This window comes from Pollicipes pollicipes, unplaced genomic scaffold, assembly GCF_011947565.3.
Source record: "Pollicipes pollicipes isolate AB1234 unplaced genomic scaffold, Ppol_2.1 Scaffold_4881;HRSCAF=5763_pilon_pilon_pilon, whole genome shotgun sequence".
NCBI classification, from domain to species: domain Eukaryota; kingdom Metazoa; phylum Arthropoda; class Thecostraca; order Pollicipedomorpha; family Pollicipedidae; genus Pollicipes; species Pollicipes pollicipes.
Genome location: NW_023596576.1, coordinates 36,723,105 through 36,744,619, shown reverse-complemented (window position 1 = coordinate 36,744,619; position 21,515 = coordinate 36,723,105). Strand labels below are relative to the sequence as shown.

The following is a 21,515-nucleotide window of genomic DNA, read 5'->3' as shown; positions in this document are numbered from 1 at the left end:
AGCCCAACTGGAGGCTATGTGCCAATTGTTTGACCACCTGCGGCGATTAAGGATATTGTTGCGTGAAGGGGGGTTCCTGCGTCGATTCAGGTTCAACTGCGCAGATTACAGGGCCTCCTGCGTCAGAAAGCGGACTAACGCGATATTATGTATTCCTCTAATTGTCTCCGGATCGGCCGGGGGATCCCGCCACGTGCCACCAGAATGGCGGCCGGAAGGCATACCGCGATGGGACAGAATGGCCCTTCAGCCCTTATAGCCTCCCGAGAGACGGCCAGCGGGCTGTCGGATGTATGCTGAACCAAACGCCGTTAGGTGCTCGTGTTTTGACCCTTTCTAGCGGTTTTTTGCATATTTACCCGTGCGTTTAAGGTGCTTGCTTGCATTCACGTACTCGGTTATGGCGCAATTCTCAAGTTATTCGATTACGTCTTATTTCCGTATTTACTAGAAAGAATGTTTACCTTCTTGTATAATGCTGCACAAGACGCCATTCGTGTAAGAGGCTTGCAAAGCTTGCACAGCACTGCTTGACAGTCAACGGGCGGCCGTTATATCTGGTAGTCGTGCTCACAAATGTCACATATCGACAATTTCGACAATTTTTATGTGACTGAACGCCGCATGACCAGCGGATTGTCAGCATTGGAATGACGTTATTATGTCCGTCATGGATGCCTGGATAATCTTGAACTAGTGTCGCGAAATAGTCTGCACATCTGCAAGAGTGTGTTGTTCAAAAGCTAGATGGATTTAGGCCTTAAGACGGGTAGGGCTGTGGACTGCACCGAGCGATTTTCAAACGACTAGTTCAGTTCACAACCCCATAAAAATATGAAACACTCCCTTAAAGTATCACCAGGGGTGAAGTCTTATGCCGTTGGGTCACCTCAGCCCTCCCAACTCTGAGACAAAAAAGCGGAAATAGGTTTAGCCATTTTTCCTGCTCAGCCTCTCAAACGATGTTGAACGATTACGCTCCTACGTAACACCCCGCTGAACAACAAAAATCAAGGTTGTCAGGAGTCTCAGGTGAGACTCTGGTTCTTGTTGCTTACATTGACATCACTCTAGACTGGAGATTGGTTCTTGCTGGATCTTGATTTAATGCTGAGCTGTGTCTTGGTTGTTGCTGGATTTCTATATGTTCCAGGTTGGATTTGGGTATAGCTGAAACTCTGACATAACGTTATGCTGGATCTTTTGACATAATGTCAGGCTGGATATTGGCTCCTCCAGTCCAGTCTGGCACTTCCAATCTGATATTAGACTGGATCTTGGTTCTTGCGGGGTCTTCCGGCTTATTGTCAGGCTGGATCTTAGGTCTTCCTGGATCTTTCGACTTCAGATGAGGCTGGATCCTGCTTTCCGCTGGATCCCTCTGCCTACTACCAGACTGGTTCCTGGGTTCCTCCTGGTTCCGGAACCAGAAGCTAAGGATCAGTTCCCGGGAAGAAATTTAGGGAACCAGACATATGTCTGCTAGCATGATAAGAAAAAGAAGCGAAAAATTGGCATATCGAGAGATGCGATAAAGGGATTGCGTATAACTGGGGGAGGGGGAATGCGTAAATAAGAGATGCTTGCGCGGAAGTATGAATAGGTATACACAAAATCCGATACGAAATTGTGTATGAGAAACAACATGCTAAGAAAAATGCACTTACGATGAATTTAGATAGCGATGAAAGCAATGCGAACAATCGCGCATACGGAGAATGGGTGTCCAGAGGGAATGGGTGCAAACAAATGCAGGCATGAAGAAATATGGATTCTGGATCGCGGGTACAAGACAGCAGGCAATCAAATACGCAAACAAAGAAATGCAATAAGAATGATTGCATGGACGAAGATATATCAATGCGAAGGCTTGCACCGATGAAGATCTGCGCACGATTCAGTTATCCTCAAGCTGGGTTTGTGCTTCTTGATGCTCGGATTCAGAATGGTGTCAAAATCATGCGAAACTCTGGATAAATAAGATTTGCTGAAATATCCGGCTTGTGACGTCATCCAAAATCAGACTGGACTGAATTTTGTCGCATAATCAGCTTATTCAACCTTGCATATCATTGCGTCAGCATTGCCTGGCGTCATGCATGCTTGAATGGCCTGGAAATAGTCTGCACAAATAGCCTGCATATTTTCGCAGGCGCGTAATTCAGACACTAGACAACTTTGGGTCTTAAGAAGGGTAATGCTGTGAACTGCACCGAGTGATCTCCAAAGTCCTTATTCCATTTCAAAACCACATACAAATGTAAATCGCTCCCTTTAAAGTGTATAAGTATCAGACCATGTGGTACTGGACTTCCGACTGCTTGGCCACTTCTCACCAAGACGTTTCTCTGTTGTCAAATTGCTGCATCATGCCCGACATATTTCAATAATGCTTTGTTTTTATATACTGCACAGCATGTCGACCCTCGCCCTGATATGGAGGAGGTCTATACGGCCCCCTCCCCCTGAAGGTTTTTCGATGATACCTCTTCGGCATACTGTGTCATCGGGTCCCATTTTTTCAGTAGACCATGGCGCATCCATTGCACGTGTTTTGACACTAAAAACGTGGTCCTAGCTTTTCTGGTTTCGGAGCAACGGCGGTTTTTGAGGAACACTGCACGGCGATTTACGGCCCGCGCGGGCGGCAGGCAGCAACCGACGATGCCGCGGAACACGCGCGGCGAGCCGACATTGTTAAACGAGCGGAGCCCAATGTCACGAACATGTGCTAAAAACATATGAATGTATACATCAATGCACTCAGAGTTAAACAAAAAATACACCTCTTTAAGTTTTGTGTCGCCACTGGATATCGACTCGTATGTTAGGCGTAAAGCTGAAAAAGCGCGAAAATTTGACATTTGCCCTGTCATAATGGGTTAACTTACTGGCATCATGGTATAAATAAAAACTAGCACTCATCTCGAGATCAAGTTGACACCAATCCACTGCTATTTCCCGATAAGATACTTATTAGTTTGGAAACGCCAGGGGGTCGTATCGACCCCTCCCCCACAGTTAGCGTTATGAAGAACGAGTCAGGACGAGGGTTAAGTTCATGTTTATGTCATGTCAAACTATGGAATGCCAGTGCTAGATATAGGCATTATGGACTGTCAGCGTGAAGACACATGCATTGTGCACACGTGCACACTGGTTGCATTAGGTACGCCGTGTATTTGATACGCTGTTCCAGCAATGTCGGTCACTGTCTGGGGCTTCGAAACCCCAGCTAATGCGACCACCTCCTCCATGGAAAAGGTCGTGTACAACTCACCCACAGCCAGCTGCATACCTTCACATACATGGCCACCACAAAAGTGTCAAAACTGGAAAGATCAAGGCAGATTAAGTAAATTTGGACTTTGCATCAGGCGTGTATGATTAGCTTGTACAGCTGCACTAAGATAATACCCTTCGAAGAGCTCTTACCCTCTTCCACAGGCAGAGAACAGCGTCATTTGGGCGGAGAATCACACAGTTTTACTGATGCAGCGTTGACAATGAAACCCTAGTGCTCAAAGCGGACGATGGACCTCAGCTGTCAACTGCACAAGATTTTGGAACAGCATTTACAAGACGTGCCACCATTGTTAATCTCTCGAATAGCCTTTCGTTCCTGCCACAAGCATCGTAGGCTTTCCGGTTTTATCACTGCCGAGTCCACGCCGCCACCGGTAGCAAAGCAAGACTTGAGATATTCAATGCCCCAAGATATGCTCAGGCCTGGCGACATCGGCGCCGCGGAAAAAAAAAACATCGATACTGGAGAGGATCTTGGCCCGCCGTTTTGAAGAAAAAAAAAACGCACTCGCGACCGGGTTTGCTATGCCATGGGATGTCAGTGGAAAAATGGCATGCAATTTTGAACGCTTGACGCTTGATTGAACGCTTGACGCCTGACACTCTGGGGTTAACGCTTGAAACACCCCCTGGGGGCGCTTCAAGTTCCTCCGAGCGCCCATGGGTCTGGTCTCAACAGGGGACGAGTACCGCCGACGTGGAAATCAGACTCTCATGGATCTGGACTACGTCGTCAAGGCAGTCGACAACATACTTGTCTAGGATGAGACATTCGAAGACCACGCAGACCGTCTACGAGCTGTTCTCACACAATGCCGCCAACATGGCATCACGATCAACGAGAAGAAGTTCTGCTGCGCGCAGGAAAACTGACGCCAGGTTTTTAGCGCCAGATTCCAGCACCGCTTCGTGGTGCTTTAAGTGTCAATCCATTCCATCATCAATCTAAAAATTGCGCACGTGACATATGCGCCCAGACTGCCTTCTAAACGTAGGATTCGATGTCCTGAAGCGTTCTTAGGTACTTCTTTCAAAAACATCATCATTTTCGAACACCCGTTGGCCACAACTTAGTTTTTGCCGTTGGGCCGACGCTGAGCGGCCCTGGGAGGCTGCAACGCCTGACGTCAAGGCTTTTGTTGCTAAGATTTGCGCGTGCGCGTGCTCAAAATTATGTCACATAACTAATATCACTAATCGATGCAAGTGTCTAAAGGTAATTATTTCAGAAGTGTTATCATTTCCGTCCATCGATGGGCCACAGCTTAAAGTTAGCCACTAGGGTAATGCTCCGCGGACTACGGAGACTGCAACCCCTGGAGTGGGGGTTTTTGTTGCTGAGATTTGCGAGCGCGCATGTTAAAAAACCGCGTTACATAGATTGGATCACTAATCGATTCTGACTGGATGTCGAAGATTTCCAGCTTAACATGGCTTGATCATCTTAATGCACAATGTTGACCACTTGATCTACAATCAAATTTTCATATTCAAATTTCGATCGGACATATCGCTCTACAATGCACCTTCGCGGTGTCCTTAATGTCTATAGAACCCAGATAAAAATTCAAGCAAAGCTTCTGAGTTCTATCGTTTTAGAAAGAGTCCACTAATCCACTGTAAATTAAAGGTGCCAAGGATTTATTTCACGCGGTTGTTTAACACCTGATTTTTGAAGTTGACTGGCTTCGAAATACAAACAGAACTGATCTCACGGTAGCTTCTGTTTTCTGTTCTTGTTTCAAAGTAAAAATACCAATGAAACAAAGAAAATTGTGTCCCTTGTTAACAAGTAGCCATATCCTGGGATTTTTTAGAGGGGTGATGTAATGCATGATTGCATGATGTAATGTATGATTGTATAATGTATGATTGCATAATGTATGATGTAAAGTATGATTAGCGATGGAGTGGTGTAAGGGGAGATAATTCGGAAAGAGATAATGTTGCAGGTGTTTTACGTATGTTTTACAGACCAATTAGTAGTAATGCTGATCCAGAAATATGCAACAAAGCACCCATATCATCAGTTCGCGAGAGACAGCCGGCCCAGGGCAGTGGCCGCCGACGGCAGACGGTAGCAGAGACCAGGCAAGGAATATATGGCAGAGTGGTCTTCACTCTGTGGCTTGATTTTTAAAGAAGAATTTCCAGTTGTGTGGCTTTTGTCACACTGCTTTTGACAGTTCCAAGCTTTCGAATTTGCTTCCGTGTAAAATGCTGCGACAAGTCTCATCTCTTGAAAGTCAGGTGCATACAACATTTGATTTTTGAAATTTGAAAAATGAAGGTGCATACAAAATTTGTCGCACTGCGAGGCATCGATTCGCTTTCAAAATCCTCACCAACACCTATGTCTGGGCCGTATTTTGGCATTTATCCTGTGGAGGCGGATGTCTCCTCAATAACCCGAAATGCCTATCCGTGCGTGGAATTTCGCCTCCCCAGTAGAGACAATGTTGAAATGAACGAATAATTCTGGGAAGCTGGACAGCCTTATTTGCCGAATGACATTGACGAGTCGAACAGGCAAGATTATGCCCCAGTGGGAAACAGCTTTATATGCGTGTCTAGCAGGACAGCCATGGCATTTGAATAAAGAACGATAACAACCTCCGTCTCTAATCCCGGCCCCTCCCCCCCTCCCCCCCGGTCATCGAGCTTGCTTTCACAGAAAAGGTTCCTGAAGCAAGCCCTGAGCTTGCCCCTCCCCCCCACACACACTTTTTGAAACGTTCCTACGCCTACGCAATGACGTATTGGGAGCATCTTAACTAAATGGACAAATTGTGTCATCTAGAACGGTCTTTTCCTGTTGGATGCATACCAGTAGTAAACAGTGAACATATTCCATCATTTACGGCGCTCGCTCCAATATCTTCAAACGTAGAACATTACATTGTGTGTCTTACATCATGTCTGGGCACCCCATTAACATTCATGAATTTAGGCAAAACACCACTAAACTCGCCCTGAACTGGAGAATCAGACTGGTGCAGAGTACCCACACTTTTTCAAAAAGTGTTATTCTGGGAAATGGGACGCCCTAATGTACGCTGAATGGAATCTGCGCATAGCTTTCGGCGGTCGTTCCACATGATGCAATAGATTCTATGACGTCGCCGTCCGTTATCCGCTCGATGCTACCGAAACAGACTGATACACTTCCCTTCATCACTAACCTTGCTTACCCGTTGAATGAACTTGACTCGCTTATGGCGCAGATATGCGTTTTATTGAGGAGATCTTGATGCATCCAAATCTGAAGACTTCTGTGAATCTCACAAGCTGTTGGGGAGGAATCCCGTAATCATAAAAGAAAAATGGACGTTTCCGGCTATACGAGCTTACAATGAATGCAACGAAATATAAAATATGAAATTTTCTTGAAAAAGCTCACATTTGTTGGTAATATTTCCGTTAGATTACAAAAAATTAAAATTATTAAGTGATTCAGGGGCTTTTAAATCTATGTAGAGGTATTACTTCAAGGTTTTAGAGACTAATGGGGCACGACCAATTGTGGCAGCTTTGCTGGCTGTGCTTGGGTTTCCGCAGTGGGTTACATGGGTGCACCACTCCCCATATCAGCTTAATTTGTTGTATATTCGTTACAATCTAGGCATTGCAATTTTGTATAGATGTTTTTCTGAGTGTAGCAAACAGCATTGTCGCCATGTATCCCGTTGGGCAACGTGAGTAGCCTTGAAATTCTTTGTTTAAAATCGTTGCGTTACGTCGAAAAAAGTAGGACATCGCTAAACGAGTGCACGTACACGCCTAGCTTCGAATCATTTTCTGGCTCAAGATTTCAGGAAAGCAACCTAATTGCATGCACAATATGAGGGTGTCTGATTAATATGCAATATTTTTGTTTTTGAGATGTCAAGTCTTGGATCAAAGTAGGTCACAGCCACAAGGCATGCCAGTTTTTGTAATAAATGTACCACTGTTGGTTGCCTTGGTAAGAATAAGCTTCTCATGTGAAATGCAGTCCCAAGTGTACAAATTGTCATGGGATGTTTGTAACTTGTTCACATGAAGCACAGAGTATAGGTGCTGATATCTATCTATCTGTACTGTATATTTTCCCTATGACGCATGCTGTATATTCTGTATATGCATGTATGTAAAATACTGCATGTATCTTTCTAACAATATTTGCACTCTCATTGACCATCAATATGACAGTAAGAAACAATGGTGTCAGTAGCTCTCAATGTAATTAAGTTGAAGCACATGTTAAACCATTTTAATCTGTTCTGCAAAACATGGTAGACAACAATATCAGATTGGGGCAGGCACACCTCAGTTGGGACAGCTCAATTTGGGGTGGGAATATTGTGACTCTATGGGATGGTTATTAGGCAGGGGTAGATCTGGAAAACACAATGGTGTGTAATAAAACAAAGCAGTAGCAAGTTTTGAAGTCAGGGACAGCCTAAAGACCAAATGGCACCTTTGGCCAAAATGTATCACAGATGTCTTTACTACTGTCACATTATTCTGTTTGGTCTTCTATGCCACTGCTCATGTAATCTGTTATGGCCAGAGGTTCACCACTTAAATTGATGCTCAAAATAAAAGGCATTTTGGCAAGCAAGTAATATTTTGCTCATGCCAGCTTCCTCTCCTTGAGCTACATGTGTTAATTAGCTATAAACAACTGCATGCCACATCTCCTAGTGTCAGTGGGGTAGTTTTAAGACCAGAATATTTTATAATTTACTTTTCAAAAGTTGTTGATGCATTTTTAGCTGGTGTTAATTTGATAGTATGATATTGGTAATGTGAGATTTTATGCAAAGTGTTGAATGAAAAATGTAGGGTGATTGTGACCCATATCTACCCTGAACCTAGCAGTGAGGACAACAGTTAGTAGGTTCAAATGAGATCAGCAGAAAACAAATATTATTGAGATCACCCTTCCTCCCCACCCATCCCCAGCCCACCCTAACCTGTCCATCACCCCAGTTACCAAATAATTTGCACTTGTGATAAAATGATCAGCCCTGCCCCAAATATCAGGTTGACTGGCCAGCCACCTTTTACTGGCAGCATTGTAATAATGAATGATTGCATTCCTAGATGACATAGTATATGCTGTAGCAAATGCTTTTTCATGGTTTGTTAAGGCTTAGTTGATCTAAGAAGTATGGGCCATCTTGACCAACTTATTATTCCTAATTCTAAAGGAGTTTTGTTGAGGTACTGGTCTGAAAAAGGACATTTGCATTGTGTTTTGTCATGCAATCCTGCAAACATTAGGGGTAAGGGCAAGACAATTGTTTTTGCACACTTTGTGCATGAAAGCTCAGGCCAATGCTGTGGAAGTAAAAGACCCAATTGATTTTTAATGGCTTTGCTGAGAAGTCTTGTCCAAAAATAATTGCAGGAACTTTGAGATGTATAGGGCAGAAACTAACTGTCTGCATATAGATCAGGTTATGATATAAGCTTTTCATCCAGATGTTACCCAGGATCTTTAGGTGCTTGCTAGGCACATGGCCATGGTGTTATGCATGGTTTCATTTGTTTGTTGAGTTCAATTTGATTGTTGGGGAAATGTATCTTCAAGTTCATTTGATTGTTGATTTGTTCATTTGTTCATTGTAAAGTGATTGTTCATCAGTCACAAATGATTTGTTCATTTGTAAAGTTCATTTGATTGTTGAGGAAATGTAACTTAAGGAGGTATTCATTGCCAGATAGGATTTTGTTTTGCTAGATAGGGATCAGATCTGTTTTGGGTGATGAGTGCTAAACTCACATTATCTCACACAGTGTACTGAAGCTGAAATTCTAACCTTATCACCACTAGGAGGGTATAACATATTGCATGCTTTGAAATGGTTTGAACAGTCCTTATAAAATCAGTTAACATTTACATTCTCAGGAGGATGATTACTTAGCTCTGAGCAGGTTGATTTGGCTGCATTCTTTTGGGGACACATTGTCAAAAAGTGTTTCTCTTTGTGGTAAGTGTGTGACCATGAAGGGGGACATGGCCAGAAATGTCACTGCAAATGGAAGATTTAAAAATAAGACATTATGGACTGCTTTGTGTGTGTGGTATATGTCAACTTCATCATTGATGTTAGAAGCATGCAGGCATTGTTGAGTCTGATCTGTTTTGCAAGAGTCAATTGTCATCCCGCTGAACACTTGGTATGTCATGTACCAGCATGCTTTTATTTGTAGGCTTGAATATGCACAGTAAAACAGCATAATGAAGTAGTTGGATGGTGCTCTATGTTCTATGCTCTTTAATAAAATAGATTTACTTGAAAGCTGTTTTACAAGATTAGTTAGCCCCTGCATCAGTAAGGTGATTGTACATATGGTGGTCAATGTCATCTATATTGGTTAAATCATGCATGATGGACTGCTTTGTTTGCTAGAATAAGATGTTTTATTGTGCACAGCCCCACAGGAATAATTTCAGTTGATGTTATTCACAAAAATACATTAGTTTTGTACAACAGGGGACTGACATTGGCTGGCATGCTCCTCAGACCAGTATTTCAGAGATCAGGATTCTAGACCCAGTGGGTGGAGGCACACCTTCCGCACATAATATTGCTGTTCTGCAAAGTGACCAGATAATTCTGGCCCACCATAGCTGGAAGAGTTGAAAATGGTTGGTTTGTCTGTAAATAGATTGCTCCACATTTGTATGGAGTTTTCATCTGAGATGGTCATTTTCAAGGCAATTCCCTGTAGTTCTCAATTCTCAATTGTCTTTTTTAAATCCTCTATCCTGAGCTACACACCGCAAACTTGTGTGGACTTATGGTGTTGCCTGTTTTGAAGTCCCCCCAAGACATATGTGTCAGAGAGGGCATACAAACTCCATGTTCTCATTGGACATTCGGCATTCAAGACAAAATATACCAATTGACTGATTCCTGGATGGAGTACTTCAGCATGAGTTACTGCATCAGCAGACAGGAGTTGACTTTCAACCAGCATAGTGTGTTGACAGCAGGTTTCAATCACGAGCCGCATTTTGTGATACGTAATGCAGGCAATTGGACAGTCCTGTTAGTTTTGGCGGGCGAGAGACTGGCAAGGACGTAACAACCCTCGTTTTGCGATGCGACCTGCGATGCGACTCTCTGCGACCTGTGATGCGACTCCCCTGCCATTGACAAAACTAACAAAGATAGAGCCAAGCGATAAACGCCAGTGGATTGATCTCAAAGAAAGCTCGCGATCCGTGGAATCGTCGGTTTGCCGTCCGCCGTCCGCGCCGGCCGTAGATGGCCGAGCAGTGCTCCTTAAAAACCCGCTGCTGCTCCGAAACCGTAAATGCTGGGGGGGGGGGGGGGGGGGGGGGGTGAGGGGGTAGGGACACTTTTTGGTGTCAAAATGCGCGCAATGGATATCAAATAGCCTGCTGAAAATTTGGGCATGATTGCGCAATATGCCACAGAGATATCCTCAGAAAATCCTTGGGGTCGATTGCCCCCCCATCAGGGCGAGGCTTAAGGCTAGCACCGTAATTAGAACCCAAATGCAAGTTAAAAACTGTAAAAACCGCGGGCAAATATTCAAAAGCAATCCCAGAAAGGGTTATAAACACGCGTACATAACGATCGTCGTGTTTATGACGCGCGTAAAAGTTAACAAACCATCTTGCGGCAAGTTGAAATACTACAGGTGCCCGTTCACCACAGTGGCAGTTCTGACACAGCCAGTCAAGCAGCTACTCTGGCGCTGTGCGGGCGTGCCGTGACGTAGTCCAACGATGACGTGTAGTAACGTTTACGTAATAGTAATTTTTGTTAGCTAGAGCAGTCTTTGCACTTAAAAGTATAGTAAGAGTTGCAAACGGGCTTTCCCTGTCATATCTGATACTCGCCACAATATCTTTAAATGTGGAGCACGCCCTTTAATGATCATTTGTGTTGAAGTTGCAGCATCTCCAGGGTCCTGATTGGCATGATGTCCTTTTTACAGGAGCTTACTCAATGCAGTGAAATAATGCTTCAAAGAGTTTGCCCTTCATGGGAGATGAGCACTCTGGGTGTCCTATAAAATGTCACATTGGTTTTTGCCATGGCAGTAATAATGTGGTCAGTGATGGGAAAGTAGCAATATTGCTGTTGTCTTGCACCCATTAGGCACCCAAATACGCCTAGGGATCACAGGTTTTTACCTAGGGACCACATTTTTGTGGCAAATTACCTCGTTGACGCGCCCAAACGGAAAACAAAGGGTCGCAGTCCCTATGTCGCTTTGGAAAGCTGCATGGAGCACTTCTGTAGAAAGCATAGTCCCTTTAATTATACCATCCCATGCTGACATTGACAGTCATGTTGGCAGTTTATGTGACATCTGACGGCTGTCAATCATGCCTGACAGCTCGGCTGGTGCTTGACAGCTGTAATGGTGTCCGACAGCTGTGTAGAGCACCCAACAGCTGCACATGTAACAGCTGGTCCTGTCAACTGCATGCTGCGCGCAGGCACACGTTGATGTTTCTTGAGGACACCCAGTCGCAGTGTACATTATCTGGCCCCCATATTTAGTACCTAGCAGCCGTGTTCGTCCCGCTAGCTGTCATCATTTCTGACCGTCACATGCGTTGTGTGCCGGTGGCGCGGTGCTCCTGTCTCCGGCCGCACGCAGTGCCTGACGTCGTCTGCTGGCGTTGCAGCCGGGCAGCCGGGCGCGGCGCCGCCGGCCGTGCCGGGCGCGGTGGCGCCGCCGGCCGGCCTCACCCACCGTCGCGCTGCTTGCAGCCGGCCGGTCCGCCGGCCGCCGTCGCCGCCCCCGTTCCGGCGCTCGCCTCCGATGTGCCCAGTGAGTGGGCACGCCGCGCGGCGCCCCCGCCGACGTCCCGCTCGCGTGCCCAGGACGCAGGCGGGCGATGTTTGCGACGATCGGTGCACGCTTCACGGCCCAGTGTCCGCTGAGCGAGCCGGTGTATTGGAATGTTGTATGCATTGGAAGGCCATGCGCTGCTGATTGTTTGGATAGATTGTTATTTACGTGGAAACCCTTACGTAAGGGATGGAATGTTGGGACCGCGGGAAGAAGGTTTCAAGGGACAAAGCTACTATTACTTCTTTTGATACTACTGCGTTGAGAAGAAGGCTAAACAATTCCTGTCAATCTCGAATGTGGATACAAGAAAGAGCAGATTTTGGCTGCTGTTATGCCTGGGAGCGTCACCTTTTTTGTGACACCTGACGATGCCCATGGACGGTCGGGCGGGTTGGACGGACCGCGTGCCGTCACCCTGACACCGGCCCGGTGTTTGTGGCAGCTTTCACGGCGCCGCGACGGCCAAACCTGGGCCGCGAGGGCCGCGGCATCCAGCTGCGAGCGAACCACTTCCAGATCACCATGCCGCGCGGCTTCGTGCACCACTACGACGTCAGCATCCAGCCGGACAAATGCCCCCGCAAGGTCAACAGGTGGGTGAAATGGCCCATTGAGGACAACATGCGCATTTCTGGAAAGTTGCTCGCGTTCGTCTCACTGGGTATTGGCGAGATTTCTAGCGACACGTTTTGTAGCTGTGTTCTGGTCCTAGTTGTGTCTGCCAGAATGTCATGCGTTCTGGTGATTTGTGCACTGCTCTCAACTTCTGAAGAAAGGTACCAGCATGTCCTAACGCTTGGTACTGTCGCTTCCGCGCGCAGAGAGATCATCGAGACGATGGTGAAGGCGTACGCCAAGATCTTCAGCACGATGAAGCCGGTGTTCGACGGCCGGAGCAACATGTACACGCGCGACCCCCTGCCTATCGGCAAGGAGAAGGTGGACCTGGAGGTGACGCTGCCCGGCGAGGGCAAGGACCGCGTCTTCCACGTGTCGATCCGCTGGAAAGCGCAGGTGTCGCTGTATCAGCTGGAGGAGGCGCTGGAGGGCCGCCAGCGCGCCATCCCCTACGACGCCGTGCAGGCGCTGGACGTGGTCATGCGCCACCTGCCGTCCATGAAGTACACGCCGGTGGGCCGCTCGTTCTTCTCGGCGCCCGAGGGCTACTACCACCCGCTGGGCGGCGGCCGCGAGGTCTGGTTCGGCTTCCACCAGTCGGTCCGGCCCAGCCAGTGGAAGATGATGCTCAACATTGATGGTGGGTGGCTGGCCATTGCTGTGCGGCCTCCCGTTGTGCATGCCCCCCCCCCCCCCGTCCCCCTCCACACACACACACACACACTCCTCTCGTCCACGGTGACCAGGCATCTTGGTGCGTGATGCCTTAAAAAGTCGCTCGAATGTCTGGGATTATTAGCCAGTCTGTCGACGGGACCGCAGCCAGAGCATGTAATTGGACTTGCTTTTGGTTACAAGTGTGCCTAAGATTTACTAGGGCACAGTACCAATACTTGCTGTGTCGGGGGAGGGGGGCATTTTTGGTTTGGTTGGGGTCGGAAGTGAACGCAGTTATGTGCTGCATTTATCAGGCGGTGATTTCCAAGAGAAAGATATTTTACACCAGGCATTTGCGTATCCTAGGTTCCCTGTAATGATGAATCTTGTCGCTTCGTCTCATCACCAAAAGTAATGATGATGATTTTGGTTTTGGGGTACGCCGACTGCATTTGATCATGTGACTCGCATCCATCACCACAATTTCGGCGCACAATGTGTAAGTGTGAAGTCGCCCCAAGCGCGTGCAACATTGCCGGGAGCTAGCCAAGCATCTGTGTGTGCTGGGTTATAAGTTCCGTGATGGCCAGGCCATGGTGAGCCGTCTGCGTCGCTCCAGTCGGCCCCTGTCTGCGTAAGCCTGGCGCGCGGGCGCTGACCGTCCCCTCTCCGGCCGCAGTGTCGGCCACGGCCTTCTACAAGTCTCAGGCGGTGATCGAGTTCATGTGCGAGGTGCTGGACATCCGCGAGGTCAGCGAACAGCGCAAGCCGCTCACCGACTCGCAGCGTGTCAAGTTCACCAAGGAGATCAAGGGGCTGAAGATCGAGATCACGCACTGCGGCACCATGCGGCGCAAGTATCGCGTCTGCAACGTCACGCGCCGGCCGGCGCAGATGCAGTCGTGAGTCGAGCTGATCACGGCCTTCTCCGTGGATGCCCCCACGCTGTGAAGGCGTGCGGGCATGAAGGTGAAGGTGTCCAGCCCGATCGCGGAGAGCCTACTGTTAGCCGCAGGCGTGGGTCTTAAGCAGCCGACAATAAGTGACTGCTTAGCCATGATGGTGCAGCTGTTTTGAAACACCGGCCATATGTGTGTGGCTATTTCAACCGGGCAACGGGCGTGTTTTGTGCGACTCTACTCTCCTGACTTCCGTTTCTTTTGCGGTGAATGGCATTGGTGTTGCCCACACAAGGCGTTGGTGACGGCGAATGTTTGCGCGTCTTCAGTTTCCCGCTGCAGCTGGACAACGGCCAGACGGTGGAGGTGCACAGTGGCCAAGTACTTCCTGGACAAATATAGGATGAAGCTGCGCTTCCCGCACCTGCCCTGTCTTCAAGTCGGCCAGGAGCACAAGCACACTTACCTGCCACTCGAGGTCAGTCACACAAGGATGGCAGGTCAGGCTCCCTGTCGACCTCCCCATCCCCAGCTGATCACTGTCGATCTCCCCGCCCCCAGCTGATTCCTGTCGACCTCCCCGCCCCCCCAGCTGATCTCTGGTCGACCTCCCCGCCCCCAGCTGATCCCTGTCGACCTCCCCGCCCCCAGCTGATCTCTGGTCGACCTCCCCGCCCCTGGCCGATCCCTGTCGACCTCCCTGCCCCCCAGCTGATCCTGTCGACCTCCCCGCCCCCAGCCGATCTCTGGTCGACCTCCCCGCCCCTGGCTGATCCCTATCGACCTCCCTGCCCCCAGCCGATCCCTGGTCGACCTCCCTGCCCCCAGCTCATCCCTGTCGGAACGGTCTGTAACAGGCTCACTTCTGGGCATGACCCTGTGCAGGTACAATGTGATTCGTGTTCACATAGCTGAGGTCGGCTGTGACGGACCTCTGTTGGGTTACAGGGTGATGTGTGGCTGCCCGATCCCACGATGGGCCCTTGAATGCCTCACTGCACTGCGGTTGTCGAGACTCGTCTTTTCACGTGAGCTGAGGCCGGCGCCGTCCACCGCCGTGTGACCCGCACCTCCCTCACGTTTTCCTCCATTTTCTCTTTTTCCGGTAGGTGTGCACCATTGTGGCCGGCCAGCGCTGCATCAAGAAGCTGACCGACATGCAAACGTCCACCATGATCAAGGCGACGGCGCGCTCGGCGCCGGATCGCGAGCGCGAGATCAACACGCTCATCCGCAAGGTGTGGGCCGACTTCAACACGGACCCGTACGTGCAGGAGTTCGGCCTCAACATCGAGCAGAAGATGATGGACGTGCGCGGCCGCGTGCTGCCGCCGCCCCCGGCTCCAGTACGGCGGACGGGTGAGTGGCTGGGAGGCGGGTGTCGCTGTCTGGCTTTGTCAACTGGACCGGTGACTGCGTCCAGTACGGCGGACGGGTGAGTGGCCGGAGGCGGGGTGTCGCTGTCTGGCTTTGTCAGCTGGACCGGCGGCTGCGCACCGCCCGGCCTGGTCCTGCTGGCCTGAAGCGGAGGTCGGCAGTTTGAGGCGCGTGAAGCTGAGCGGCCAGCTCTGTTGCACGCTGTGTTATGGTATTGCGACTGCATTGTTCAGACCTGTTGGCAGATGGGAGGGCTGTGCTGCCGTCCACAGGTAAAACTCCATATGTTAATTTTCGGTCATTTTGCACTTTTTATGTCACCTGATTCATCTACTCGTGCTGATTTCGTTTATGTAAGCAATCAGCTGAAGTTTTCATGAACTTCTAGCCCATTCTTTTAGCTAAAAGTCTGAAAATTTCAACTATTGGTTTTAATATCTGAATGCAGCATGAGAAGGCGAGTCAGATGACATAAAGAACGCAAAAGGGCTAGAAAGGAACATATGGGATGTTGCCTTTGGACGGCAGCATGAGCCCTGCATGATGAACGGGTGAAGATTCACGACCGTGGCCTGCGGCGTTTGGTAGAGCGGTATTTGCCAACTCCGGTGGTGTCACTGGACCCGCGGATGCCTCCGGACCCGTGTGTCTGCCCGTGCCCGGATGTGTCCTCTGACCATGCTCTCCCCGGGCCGCAGACGAAACAGCAGGCGGTGCCGAACGCCGGCGTCTGGGACATGCGCGGCAAGCAGTTCTACAGCGGCGTCGAGATCCGCGTCTGGGCCATCGCCTGCTTCGCGCCTCAGCGCACCGTGCGCGAGGACGCGCTGCGCAACTTCACGCAGCAGCTGCAGAAGATCTCCACCGACGCCGGCATGCCCATCATCGGACAGGTGAGATCCGACCTCCGAGGTCTTCGGCAGCGGCTGGGGGTGGAGTCGGAGCGGGAGACGGCCGGACTCGGGCCCGGCCCGTCTTGGTGAGGCGCGGCTTGAGGAAAGATGCGGGACGGTCTGTGCAGTCTCTGCGGACGCGGTGAGCGATATCATCCGGTGACCGGGCGTTTCGCTTCGGCTCGTGCACCGCTTAGATCTGTCGGTGCTGGTGTTGTTTTCGTGAAGGTGCAGTATGTGCACTTGTGATCCGCTTCGCTGTCACCCTGCATCCGCGCCTCTTTCGACCATGTGACTGTCCTGCTCGTGGGTGACATTGGGCGGCCTGTTTCGTCTGCAGCCGTGCTTCTGCAAGTACGCCACCGGGCCCGACCAGGTGCAGCCCATGTTTAGCTACCTCAAGGGCAACTTCCAGGGCCTGCAGCTGGTGGTGGTGGTGCTGCCCGGCAAGACGCCCGTCTATGGTGAGTGCGGTGGCCCCACCTCCCCTGAGTTGGCGGCGTGTGTCGTGCCTCGCGGTGGCTGGCGCCCGCTGGGCGTTCAGGCGGCGCCGCGGGGTGCGACGGACGAGGCGACGACGCGCCGACGCCCGGGCGTCCGGGCCGCCTGACGATTGTGGTGGCCGCACTGCTGCGCCGCTCGGCGGTCGTGCCTTCCCGTCCAGCGGCTGGCCGGACGTCATGGATGACGTTTGGCATCGTCTGCCGTCGGACGTCTGTCATCGTCTGCCGTCGGACGTCTGTCATCGTCTGCCGTCGGACGTCTGTCATCGTCTGCCGTCGGACGTCTGTCATCGTCTGCCGTCGGACGTATGTCATTGCCTGCCGTTAGACGTCTGTCATCGTCTGCCGTCAGATGTATGTCATTGCCTGCCGTTAGACATCTTTCATCGTCTGCCGTTGGACGTATGCCATCGTCTGCCGCCAGCTGTCGTGGTGTGGTGTGTGGTGGTGTCGTCTGTGTTGGCCTGGCGGCGCGGTGCCGCTGGGGTCGCTAGGCTGCGTGTGTCGTGCCTGCGGAGCATCGGCGTCGGCTCACAGCGCGCTCCGTTGCAGCCGAAGTGAAGCGCGTCGGCGACACGGTGCTTGGCATCGCCACTCAGTGCGTGCAGGCCAAAAACGTGAACAAGACGTCGCCGCAAACGCTCTCCAACCTCTGCCTCAAGATCAACGTCAAGCTGGGCGGCGTCAACAGCATCCTGGTGCCCAGCATCCGGCCCAAGGTCAGCTACCGGGCCGGCTGATGTCCGTCTGGCATACCTTTGCGTGAGCGGATGCGTTGGGTGGCGTGGCTGGCCGTTTTGGCCCGGCGCTGGTCTCCTCCCACGGCCGGCAGTGTATGCTCATCGGCTGTATGCTTTGGTAAGCTCGGTGGCGCTAGCGCGGCGCGCCGGCGCGTGTGACGTCCCGCATTCGCGTCGGCAGGTGTTCAACGAGCCGGTGATCTTCCTGGGCGCGGACGTGACGCACCCGCCGGCCGGCGACAACAAGAAGCCGTCGATCGCGGCCGTGGTCGGCTCGATGGACGGCCACCCGTCCCGGTACGCGGCCACCGTGCGCGTCCAGCAGCACCGCCAGGTCAGTCCGGCGCCCCGCCGCCCCGGCGGACGGCGGGCAGGTGAGGGGTGTCACGCCCTGCTGCTCATCCCGCAGGCGGAGAGGGTCCAGACTCAGGTGCCAGTCAGTCGCCTGGAGGCGTTGCTATTTGCTGGCTCTTATCGGAGCGAGTCTTTTGACGGAACAATACCCCATTGAAGGCGTTACTTTGGTGCCGGCAGTCCTCGATAGTGTGCTGGTCAGACCGTGCGTGTCCTGTGTGCAGACCACGCGGCCTTGGGTAGTATTGTGGCGCGCGCTGACGGCGGTGCAGTCCGCAGTCCACCGCAGTGTCTGATGTCCGTCGCCGCCCGCAGGAGATCATCCAGGAGCTGAGCTACATGGTTCGCGAGCTGCTCATCCAGTTCTACAAGTCGACCCACTTCAAGCCCAACCGGATTATCATGTACCGGGACGGCGTGTCCGAGGGCCAGTTCCAGCCGGTGCTGCAGCACGAGCTGGCCGCCATCCGCGAGGCTTGCGTCAAGCTGGAGGTGGACTACATGCCGGGCATCACGTTCATCGTGGTGCAGAAGCGCCACCACACGCGCCTCTTCTGCTCCGACAAGAAGGAGCAGAGCGGCAAGAGCGGCAACATTCCGGCCGGCACCACCGTCGACTCGCAGATCACGCACCCGACCGAGTTCGACTTCTACCTCTGCTCTCACCAGGGCATCCAGGTGGGCTCCCCGCCACTCGTCCCGGTGCCGCCGCCGCGTGGCTGTCCTCGGGCGTCCGCGGCGTCGTCTGGGCTGGGGACCGCGGGTTTGCGTTGTGTCTGTCGCAGCCCTCCCACCCAGTCGGAACGGCCGGCCAGTCGCGTTCCAGGACGTAGCGCTGCCTTCCCGTGTAGTGGGGTGCGGCGGGGCGCAACTTGTGAGTCGGCTGCGGCTCTGCGGCCCGGCAGTGGAGACTGGTGAGTTGTGCTGACCTGACTGACCTGACCTTGCCTGACCTGATTTGAGCTGAGCTAACCTGATCTGAGCTGACCTGACCTGACCTGACCTGACCTGACCTGACCTGACCTGACCTGAGCTGAGCTGAGCTGAGCCGAGCTGACCCGGCCCGTCGTCGGCAGGGCACGTCCCGTCCCAGCCACTACCACGTGCTCTGGGACGACAACCGGTTCGACTCGGATGAGCTTCAGCAGCTGACCTACCAGCTGTGCCACACGTACGTGCGCTGCACCCGCTCCGTCAGCATCCCGGCGCCGGCCTACTACGCCCACCTGGTGGCCTTCCGCGCCCGCTATCACCTGGTGGAGAAGGAGCACGACAGGTGAGCGCCGCTCTTCCGGACGCCGGGCCGGCTCTGACAGCGGGCAGGACGCCGCGTGTCGTCTGTGCTAGGATTGAAGCATACCAACATTTGTCCTAGTTCGTAGTGAGACTTGGTGAGTAGTGTGGTGGGGTGGGATCGACGCTGGAAGTGCAAGTCGTTGCGAGGATGGACACAGTAAGGCAGAGGGCATTTCTTGGGAAGGAATAGTTGGGCTGCGGAGGTAGAAGTTCCGAAAACTAATGTTGGGTGGGCTTAAGCGCGACTTACCGTTTGGAATTATGCATGCTTCAGTCTCCTTACGACATGACGCGGGCTTGTTTGCAATATTCAAGTGCATTACACGTGGAGAAGCGGGACTGCCGGCGTCTGATGCATGACTCACCCATGGCATGCCATTCCAGCGACCCGACCTACCATTCGTCGTGCTCGGGCGAGGGTTCGCACCTGTCTGGCAACTCGGACGACCGCACGCCTTCGGCCATGGCACGCGCCGTCACCGTCCACCAGGACACCAACCAGGTCATGTACTTCGCCTGAGCGCTGCCACCGCCTCCGCCGCCGCCGCCGCCGTCTGCTGGCGACTCGCCGAGCCGGCGCCGCCTGCCAGCGCGACTAGGGGACAATTTGTACATAGTGGAGCGGCACCGCCGCGCCGTCGTGGGCCGACGGTGGCGCCGCCTGTCCGCCGGCAGCGACCGACCTCGACGCGCCACTCACCGGCGTGGCGGCAACGGTCGGCTGCCGCCAGCGCGCGCCGGGCGGTTCTAGTCACCTGAGGCACATGGGCGATGCGACCCGGCGCGGGTCGTGCCGCTGCCGCGGCGGCGGTGCGGCCGGCGCCGGCTTGCTGGCGCCGGCGTTGATGCCGGCCCATCTTCCATTCCGCGCCGTCCTGCATGGGGCTGTCCCGCACGCGGCCGTCCGCGCGTGGCCGCCCCGCCGCCGGCAGCGCTGTCCGGGCACGTGCCGCGGGTATCCAGCGTGGTCGTCCTGCTCTAAGGTCACTCCCCTCTTCCCGGCCGCGTCCGGCGGCCGTCCCGATCGGGCGGCCTGGCCTCGCCGCCCCGCCTGGCCAGCCGCCCGCCCGGCTGGCCACCCGCACAGTGCTGCTCGAGTGCGTGTCGTCCTGCCATGCGTGACAGATATCTCATCCTGGGCCTGAGCGGTGCCGCCGCCGCGCCGGGTGCCCGGCGACTGCCCGTTGTACTGCCCCGCCCGGCCGCCCAGCGACTGCCCGCTGCGCCGCCCCGTCCGGCTGCCCAGCGACTGCCCGCTGTTCTGCCCTGCGCGGAGTGTTTTGTTTTCTTACAATTATCTGTCCTGTTTTGTCCCACCCCGACAGAGGTGCTGCAAGCGTGATGCAATTGCTTGTGATCGCACCGCCGCCTATCTTCCTCCCTGCCGAGTCCCATGGCAAACCAAAGACGGGATATTCGAAACGTTTTGATACGGTAGTTTTGGTGGAATCGCGTTAGAAAGATGTGGCCAGGCAATCGCGCCATCGCAACATTCTATATGATCGATGACGTGTTTTAATACGGAGTGTGCGCTATGCGTTTAGGGGCGAATTACGTAGCCGAATTTGAGATGTGTCGTCTTGGGTGCGATGCAAATAGCTGGTGCAAATGATCCACGTAGAGCCACCTCGTGCGGGATGGGGTGGCCTCCGCTCGCCGGAACCGGAGCTCCGGGCCGTGCCCGTCGCGGAGGGTAGCGTCCGTGGGGCCGGGGCTGGGTCCTGCTCCGGCTCCGGCTCCGGCTCCGGCTCCGGCCGGCTCCGGCCGGCTCCGGCCTGCTCCGCTTACCCGCCGCTGGAGACGAACGCGCGCGTGGTGTGACGCGCAAACTGCCAGATGGGTGTTTTGTTGTGTTTGTGTGCGTGCCCGCCCGGTGCCACGTGGTGTTGGCGCGGTGGCGCCGCATCATCCGCCGCGAGGTGTCATTTCGTCGTCAGCAGCGCCGGCCACGGGCACCGCGCGTGCGGGAGGCCGGGTGGCGGCCGCTGCCGCCCCGTCCAATCATGTTCAGTTGTAGTGATACGAAATCGCGGCTGCGGC

General features: G+C 52.7%; 1 pseudogene; it reads left to right on the top strand.

The window, feature by feature from the left end:
- The first annotated feature begins 12,062 nt into the window (after window positions 1-12,062).
- Window positions 12,063-20,144, top strand: LOC119100317 (protein argonaute-2-like; annotated as a pseudogene).
- The last annotated feature ends 1,371 nt before the right edge of the window (window positions 20,145-21,515 follow it).